The 10000-nt window shown below is 49.5% G+C and overlaps 1 protein-coding gene across 1 annotated transcript in view; it reads left to right on the plus strand.

The window, feature by feature from the left end:
• LOC138952399 (cleavage and polyadenylation specificity factor subunit 2-like) overlaps positions 1-10000 on the plus strand; it is a 357958-nt gene that overhangs the window by 203851 nt on the left and 144107 nt on the right. The window lies entirely within an intron of this gene.

Genomic DNA, 10000 nt, shown 5'->3' on the forward strand with positions numbered 1-10000 from the left:
ACCATAACAAGGGGCTGCATTGCAGGGCGCAGGGGGGGATTGTAGTGGTGGGCGTAATGACAGCACAAGATTACAACCATAACAAGGGGCTGCATTGCAGGGCGCAGGGGGGGATTGTAGTGGTGGGCGTCATGACAGCACAAGATTACAACCATAACAAGGGGCTGCATTGCAGGGCGCAGGGGGGGATTGTAGTGGTGACGTCATGACAGCACAAGATTACAACCATAACAAGGGGCTGCATTGCAGGGCGCAGGGGGGGATTGTAGTGGTGGGCGTAATGACAGCACAAGATTACAACCATAACAAGGGGCTGCATTGCAGGGCGCAGGGGGGGATTGTAGTGGTGACGTAATGACAGCACAAGATTACAACCATAACAAGGGGCTGCATTGCAGGGCGCAGGGGGGGATTGTAGTGGTGACGTAATGACAGCACAAGATTACAACCATAACAAGGGGCTGCATTGCAGGGCGCAGGGGGGGATTGTAGTGGTGACGTCATGACAGCACAAGATTACAACCATAACAAGGGGCTGCATTGCAGGGCGCAGGGGGGGATTGTAGTGGTGACGTCATGACAGCACAAGATTACAACCATAACAAGGGGCTGCATTGCAGGGCGCAGGGGGGGATTGTAGTGGTGGACGTCATGACAGCACAAGATTACAACCATAACAAGGGGCTGCATTGCAGGGCGCAGGGGGGGATTGTAGTGGTGGACGTCATGACAGCACAAGATTACAACCATAACAAGGGGCTGCATTGCAGGGCGCAGGGGGGGATTGTAGTGGTGGACGTCATGACAGCACAAGATTACAACCATAACAAGGGGCTGCATTGCAGGGCGCAGGGGGGGATTGTAGTGGTGGACGTCATGACAGCACAAGATTACAACCATAACAAGGGGCTGCATTGCAGGGCGCAGGGGGGGATTGTAGTGGTGGACGTCATGACAGCACAAGATTACAACCATAACAAGGGGCTGCATTGCAGGGCGCAGGGGGGGATTAAGCTTCCTTGTTGTATTAGTTAACTAGGACTAAACCAGTCATTGGAAGAAATTGTTTTTGTCCCTGGGCACATTTTGCGGAAGAAGAGCGTATTAGCAGAAGAATGTACCCCTGTAGACGGACGTCAGAATGATAATTGTGTATGACGTTGGAAATGAGCAGTGGGGACGATGTAGGCTGGTGTCCACTGATAGCGTTAGAGCCTCCCTGTGCCCAAGGTGAATTAAGGCATCAATTGTGTATGACGTTGGAAATGAGCAGTGGGGGCGAAGTAGGCTGGTGTCCACTGCTAGCGTTAGAGCCTCCCTGTGCCCAAAGTGAATTAAGGCATCAATTGTGTATGACGTTGGAAATGAGCAGTGGGGGCGATGTAGGCTGGTGTCCACTGATAGCGTTAGAGCCTCCCTGTGCCCACTGCTAGAGTTAGAGCCTCCCTGTGCCCAAAGTGAATTAAGGCATCTTACCCAACACCTTCCCTGTCTCAGCAGCGGGTTGGGTAAGAGAGGTAACCACATTGCGGGGCTCAAAACCCAATCACCGTCTTGCAACCTTTGTGACGTGGCAACATGGAGGGGAAGGTAACAGGATTTAGACAGTCTACATCGTTTAACGCTGGATGCAGGCCCTCGGTGTGTACAGTGTTTTAATGGGGAGGACAGTAGAGGAAAATGATGTCCCTGGACTTGTACAGTGTTTGAATGGGGAGAAGAGTAGAGGAAATGATGTCCCTGGACTTGTACAGTGTTTGAATGGGGAGAAGAGTGGAGGAAATGATGTCTTGCAATGGACGTTCTCCGTTGTGTTGACCTTGAGTTACTGTCAACACTCTTGCCTGCATCACGGACACGCAGTGACGGCTGTCCGACCTCCTGCACACTATGCTATGACTCTGCTCCCTGGAACATGCACGCCAGGCGGCTTCACTTGAGAGATGAGATCTACACATCTCCCAGTAACTGTAACAGTATAGCGCTCACTGCTGAATAAGATCTAAACATTTCCCAGTAACTGTAGCAGTATAGAGCTCACTGCTGAATGAGATCTACACATCGCCCAGTAACTGTAGCAGTATAGAGCTCACTGCTGAATGAGATCTACACATGTCCCAGTAACTGTCGCAGTATAGAGCTCACTGCTGAATAAGATCTACACATGTCCCAGTAACTGTCGCAGTATAGAGCTCACTGCTGAATGAGATCTACACATGTCCCAATAACGGTAACAGCATAGAGCTCACTGCTGAAGGAGATGTACACATCTCTCTGTAACAGTAACAGTATAGAGCTCACTGCTGAATGAGATCTACACATCTCTCTGTAACGGTAACAGTATAGAGCTCACTGCTGAATGAGATCTACACATCTCTCTGTAACGGTAACAGTATAGAGCTCACTGCTGAATGAGATCTACACATGTCCCTGTAACGGTAACAGTATAGAGCTCACTGCTGAATGAGATCTATGTACACATGTCCCAATAACGGTAACAGTATAGAGCTCACTGCTGAATCAGATCTACACATCTCTCTGTAACGGTAACAGTATAGAGCTCACTGCTGAAGGAGATCTACACATTTCTATGTAACTGTAACAGCATAGAGCTCACTGCTGAAGGAGATCTACACATTTCTATGTAACTGTAACAGCATAGAGCTCACTGCTGATTGAGATCTACACATGTCCCAGTAATAGTAACAGTATAGAGCTCAATGCTGAATGAGATCTTCACATGTCCCAGTAACGGTAACAGTATAGAGCTCACTGCAGAATGATATCTACACATGTTCCAGTAACGGTAACAGTATAGAGCTGAATGAGATCTACACATGTCCCAGTAACGGTAACAGAATAGAGCTCACTGCTGAATGAGATCTAAACATCACTCTGTAACTGTAACATTATAGAGCTCAATGCTATCTATCTATGGGGTGTCGTGATACCTGCGTGATGTACCTCTCCTGCTGTACTTTCAAACATACGGTCTTTTCTTCCCTCCAAGAGGCAAGACACGAAGGGTCACAGATATAAAATAATAAAATTCTCTATAAGTAGACAAATTCAGCGTAAAGTACACACCGTTAGCAGGCAGTCGCAGCTAAAACACGAGAAACATGGCAGGTCATTCTCCCCCCCCCCTCCCCCCTCTCGCTCTCTTTCTCTCTCTCACCAAGCCCCACGGTGATTGCTAGCGTCCTTGGCGTTCCTCCCACTGCTTCTACCCTCTTTGCTCTCTTTCTCTCTCTCACCAAGCCCCACGGTGATTGCTAGCGTCCTTGGCGTTACTCCCACTGCTTCAACCCTCTTTGCTCTCTTTCTCTCTCTCACCAAGCCCCACGGTGATTGCTAGCGTCCTTGGCGTTACTCCCACTGCTTCAACCCTTTTTGCTCTCTTTCTTTCTCTCACCAAGCCCCACGGTGATTGCTAGCGTCCTTGGCGTTACTCCCACTGCTTCTACCCTCTTTGCTCTCTTTCTCTCTCTCACCAAGCCCCACGGTGATTGCTAGCGTCCTTGGCGTTACTCCCACTGCTTCAACCCTCTTTGCTCTCTTTCTCTCTCTCACCAAGCCCCACGGTGATTGCTAGCGTCCTTGGCGTTACTCCCACTGCTTCAACCCTCTTTGCTCTCTTTCTCTCTCTCACCAAGCCCCACGGTGATTGCTAGCGTCCTTGGCGTTACTCCCACTGCTTCAACCCTCTTTGCTCTCTTTCTCTCTCTCACCAAGCCCCACGGTGATTGCTAGCGTCCTTGGCGTTACTCCCACTGCTTCAACCCTCTTTGCTCTCTTTCTCTCTCTCACCAAGCCCCACGGTGATTGCTAGCGTCCTTGGCGTTACTCCCACTGCTTCAACCCTCTTTGCTCTCTTTCTCTCTCTCACCAAGCCCCACGGTGATTGCTAGCGTCCTTGGCGTTACTCCCACTGCTTCAACCCTCTTTGCTCTCTTTCTCTCTCTCACCAAGCCCCACGGTGATTGCTAGCGTCCTTGGCGTTACTCCCACTGCTTCAACCCTCTTTGCTCTCTTTCTCTCTCTCACCAAGCCCCACGGTGATTGCTAGCGTCCTTGGCGTTACTCCCACTGCTTCAACCCTCTTTGCTCTCTTTCTCTCTCTCACCAAGCCCCACGGTGATTGCTAGCGTCCTTGGCGTTACTCCCACTGCTTCAACCCTCTTTGCTCTCTTTCTCTCTCTCACCAAGCCCCACGGTGATTGCTAGCGTCCTTGGCGTTACTCCCACTGCTTCAACCCTCTTTGCTCTCTTTCTCTCTCTCACCAAGCCCCACGGTGATTGCTAGCGTCCTTGGCGTTACTCCCACTGCTTCAACCCTCTTTGCTCTCTTTCTCTCTCTCACCAAGCCCCACGGTGATTGCTAGCGTCCTTGGCGTTACTCCCACTGCTTCAACCCTCTTTGCTCTCTTTCTCTCTCTCACCAAGCCCCACGGTGATTGCTAGCGTCCTTGGCGTTACTCCCACTGCTTCAACCCTCTTTGCTCTCTTTCTCTCTCTCACCAAGCCCCACGGTGATTGCTAGCGTCCTTGGCGTTACTCCCACTGCTTCAACCCTCTTTGCTCTCTTTCTCTCTCTCACCAAGCCCCACGGTGATTGCTAGCGTCCTTGGCGTTACTCCCACTGCTTCAACCCTCTTTGCTCTCTTTCTCTCTCTCACCAAGCCCCACGGTGATTGCTAGCGTCCTTGGCGTTACTCCCACTGCTTCAACCCTCTTTGCTCTCTTTCTCTCTCTCACCAAGCCCCACGGTGATTGCTAGCGTCCTTGGCGTTACTCCCACTGCTTCAACCCTCTTTGCTCTCTTTCTCTCTCTCACCAAGCCCCACGGTGATTGCTAGCGTCCTTGGCGTTACTCCCACTGCTTCAACCCTCTTTGCTCTCTTTCTCTCTCTCACCAAGCCCCACGGTGATTGCTAGCGTCCTTGGCGTTACTCCCACTGCTTCAACCCTCTTTGCTCTCTTTCTCTCTCTCACCAAGCCCCACGGTGATTGCTAGCGTCCTTGGCGTTACTCCCACTGCTTCAACCCTCTTTGCTCTCTTTCTCTCTCTCACCAAGCCCCACGGTGATTGCTAGCGTCCTTGGCGTTACTCCCACTGCTTCAACCCTCTTTGCTCTCTTTCTCTCTCTCACCAAGCCCCACGGTGATTGCTAGCGTCCTTGGCGTTACTCCCACTGCTTCAACCCTCTTTGCTCTCTTTCTCTCTCTCACCAAGCCCCACGGTGATTGCTAGCGTCCTTGGCGTTACTCCCACTGCTTCAACCCTCTTTGCTCTCTTTCTCTCTCTCACCAAGCCCCACGGTGATTGCTAGCGTCCTTGGCGTTACTCCCACTGCTTCAACCCTCTTTGCTCTCTTTCTCTCTCTCACCAAGCCCCACGGTGATTGCTAGCGTCCTTGGCGTTACTCCCACTGCTTCAACCCTCTTTGCTCTCTTTCTCTCTCTCACCAAGCCCCACGGTGATTGCTAGCGTCCTTGGCGTTACTCCCACTGCTTCTACCCTCTTTGCTCCCACTGCTTCTACCCTCTTTGCTCCCACGTCCCGTATTCCCCCCGGTGCCACGTGCGTCACGCCGTCCACACAATGAGTGCTGGGCATCAGGTGACCTTGACCTCAGGGGTTTAGCGGCGCGTGCACATTGACAGCGGCCACGAGCAGTGGACATGAGGTGACTGGTCAGTGAAGTGACCCCACCGCCATCACTCTGCCTTGTCGTGTGTCCACACCTCACGATGAGATTGTTACCATCCATCATGCCTTGGTCTGTCCACCACTCTGCCTTGGTCTGTCCACCACTCTGCCTTGGTCTGTCCACCACTCTGCCTAGTCCTGTGTCCACACCTCACGATGGGACTGTTACCATCCATCATGCCTTGGTCTGTCCACCACTCTGCCTAGTCCTGTGTCCACACCTCACGATGGGACTGTTACCATCCATCATGCCTTGGTCTGTCCACCACTCTGCCTAGTCCTGTGTCCACACCTCACGATGGGACTGTTACCATCCATCATGCCTTGGTCTGTCCACCACTCTGCCTTGTCGTGTGTCCACACCTCACGATGAGATTGTTACCATCTATCATGCCTTGGTCTGTCCACCACTCTGCCTAGTCCTGTGTCCACACCTCACGATGGGACTGTTACCAGCCATCATCCTTGGTCTGTCTATCGCTTGCATTGCCGAGTAGCACTGAGATGAGTTTATCAGCCCTCAGCAAGCAGTGTCGGCAGCAGCTGAGGATATATCTCTCGCTAACTGAAAACGGAGGACAGATGGCCAACCGCCCTCATACTAGCTATAGTCTTTGCGTCATGGTTTGGGCACATGAGTTTTCTACCCTCACCTCAAGGTATGTCAACCTGATCTGACTTGACAAAATTCCCAAGTAACTTTAAGACATTACAATTTATTTTTGTTGCAAAATCTACCATGGACAGCAGTGTTGAGACGCTAAGCCCGATATAGCTGCGTGTAATCAGCGTAATAGCTTAGCAGTGTCGCTGCTATCAGTTGAAATGTTGATGGTTTGCATGATGGTGGTGATGAAGTCGGTTGTGTGATTACTGTCGAAGCCTTTCGGCGTCATTTTGCCACCGCATAGCACACTCATTGTGGAGATAGTAAGTTGTTGTTGTGCGCTCAGTTGCTTCATTGGATCTGTCCTTACACTTTCTGTTTGTCTTTCCAAGCAGGGTGAATGACCCGTTTTGGAAATGGGAGAAAAAAAGAACAACATGTACTAGCCCTCCCCTCGCCCAACACGCTTGAAATGGGGAACAAATGTGGAGGGAATGAAAGCATGGTGAAAGGGAAGAAATGTGGAGTGAATGAAAGCAGGGTGAAAGGGGTGTGGAGTGAATGAAAGCATGGTGAAAGGGGTGTGGAGTGAATGAAAGCATGGTGAAAGGGAAGAAATGTGGAGTGAATGAAAGCAGGGTGAAAGGGGTGTGGAGTGAATGAAAGCAGGGTGAAAGGGGTGTGGAGTGAATGAAAGCATGGTGAAAGGGGTGTGGAGTGAATGAAAGCATGGTGAAAGGGAAGAAATGTGGAGTGAATGAAAGCAGGGTGAAAGGGGTGTGGAGTGAATGAAAGCAGGGTGAAAGGGGTGCCTAGCGTTGAATGGTTCCTTGCCTGCTGTTCTCTACTATACCCGCTCGATCCGCACTCACACTCACGATATTCAATCTGTTAGTTTTACAGATCGGATTGATCGTCGCCTTTGACCTTGTAGGTATGATGCTGCTGCTGCTGATGCTATTGATGATTGATGATTGTTGATGAATGATGATTGATGGATGATGATTGATGGATGGTGATGGTAATGATGATGATGACGACGACGACGACGACTGGACAATGATTTAATAGCACCTGCAAGGGAAACGCATAGTTGCCCGAGGGAAAGTCGTAATTGTCAATGTCCATGTCCCATATTGTAAGCTGTGACAATTGCCAGCGTGCAAGGGCGGAATCAGTGGTTACTAATGATGGCTCCAACACTGTGGCCGTGCCGCCAGTAGTACCGCCAGTAGTACCGCCAGTAGTACCGTCACATCCAACCTTCCTGTCCATTCAATCAGCCTTGTCCACCCATGCATACTCAGCATGATTGAACACACCATTTTCACTCACTGGGATAGAGGGCGCGCAAGTGGAAATCATCACACTTGCCACAGCTTAAATTGGATATGATAAAAGTGGTAGAGAGAGGCATCGTTACTTGAAGTAAAGGGGGCATCGGCCGTAGGAGAGGGGAGGCATGGTGAAGAATGAACACGAAGAAGAAGATGATGGTGGTATCTCGCATGGAGCGTTCTGACTGTCAGATGATGGTGGTATCTCGCATGGAGCGTTCTGACTGTCAGTATCAGGCCTGGCCACATACAGTCAATGACGAGGAAGATTGGCACGAGTCTTGACGACTTGCATTGAACAATGCCAGGGGCTGAGAGGAAAGGGTGCCTGTCACCGAGCACCACTGGAGTCTCACTGGCAGGACGGTGTAAGGACGTGCTTAGCGATAGAGGGAAAGCTGGTAGCGCTCAGCGTGGCGTCAAATGTACTGTTCAGCCTGGCCGCTCAGGCGTGTCGCTGTAAACGGGGGTAACGTGCGGGACACCGCACGATCCCGCCTGACACATTTAGCCCCCACCATCACTCTTTAGGTCTTTATCACTTCTAATCTGGCACTCGGGCACAAGCGTTTTGATCATGAAAGTTAATGAGCTTGTAAATAATTGAATGAAGGAGCAGCATGATATTCCCAGCCCTCGTGTACATGCTCGGTTTATCGGTCCTGACTTGTAGGACTGAAAAATTAAGAGTTATATTGAAAAAGCAGATATCTGGACGGGATAGGGTATTGTGATCTGCTCGCTGTGTGCTTGTTGCATGCACTGAAGGGGGCTGGAACAGAGGCTGACACCTTTGTAGAACTGGCAGCATGTTTATGTTGTTCAAATGAACGGTTGTCCCACATTTTAAGGTCTTCGGTCATATTCCTGAACACAAACGTGCACTCCTTTTTGGCGTCCCCTCTTCCTTCACGCTCAAGGATTGATGTTGGTAACACAATGGCTATAATGACGAATGTCTGTCCTTCACGCTCAAGGATTGATGTTGGTAACACTATGGCTATAATGACGAATGTCTGTCCTTCACGCTCAAGGATTGATGTTGGTAACACTATGGCTATAATGACGAATGTCTGTCCTTCACGCTCAAGGATTGATGTTGTAACACTATGGCTATAATGACCAATGTCTGTTCTTCACGCTCAAGGATTGATGTTGGTAACACTATGGCTATAATGACCAATGTCTGTCCTTCACGCTCAAGGATTGATGTTGGTAACACTATGGCTATAATGACGAATGTCTGTCCTTCACGCTCAAGGATTGATGTTGGTAACACTATGGCTATAATGACGAATGTCTGTCCTTCACGCTCAAGGATTGATGTTGGCAACACAATGGCTATAATGACGAATGTCTGTCCTTCACGCTCAAGGATTGATGTTGGTAACACTATGGCTATAATGACGAATGTCTGTCCTTCACGCTCAAGGATTGATGTTGGTAACACTATGGCTATAATGACGAATGTCTGTCCTTCACGCTCAAGGATTGATGTTGGTAACACTATGGCTATAATGACGAATGTCTGTCCTTCACGCTCAAGGATTGATGTTGGCAACACAATGGCTATAATGACGAATGTCTGTCCTTCACGCTCAAGGATTGATGTTGGCAACACAATGGCTATAATGACGAATGTCTGTCCTTCACGCTCAAGGATTGATGTTGGTAACACTATGGCTATAATGACGAATGTCTGTCCTTCACGCTCAAGGATTGATGTTGGTAACACTATGGCTATAATGACGAATGTCTGTCCTTCACGCTCAAGGATTGATGTTGGTAACACTATGGCTATAATGACGAATGTCTGTCCTTCACGCTCAAGGATTGATGTTGGTAACACTATGGCCATAATGACGAATGTCTGTCTTTCACGCTCAAGGATTGATGTTGGTAACACTATGGCCATAATGACGAATGTCTGTCCTTCACGCTCAAGGATTGATGTTGGTAACACTATGGCTATAATGACGAATGTCTGTCCTTCACGCTCAAGGATTGATGTTGGTAACACTATGGCTATAATGACGAATGTCTGTCCTTCACGCTCAAGGATTGATGTTGGTAACACTATGGCTATAATGACGAATGTCTGTCCTTCACGCTCAAGGATTGATGTTGGTAACACTATGGCTATAATGACCAATGTCTGTCCTTCACGCTCAAGGATTGATGTTGGTAACACTATGGCCATAATGACCAATGTCTGTCCATCAACTAACGAGTGTGCACGGTGTAACGTGCATAGCTTGAGGTGGCACTGTCCAGCACTGTAGAACGGCAGAGCGCTTTGACCAGTCCATACATCAACATATAGTCAATGTAACCTGTGTTCTT

The sequence above is a fragment of the Littorina saxatilis genome, linkage group LG17 (genome assembly GCF_037325665.1).
Source record: "Littorina saxatilis isolate snail1 linkage group LG17, US_GU_Lsax_2.0, whole genome shotgun sequence".
Taxonomy (NCBI): Eukaryota; Metazoa; Mollusca; class Gastropoda; order Littorinimorpha; family Littorinidae; genus Littorina; species Littorina saxatilis.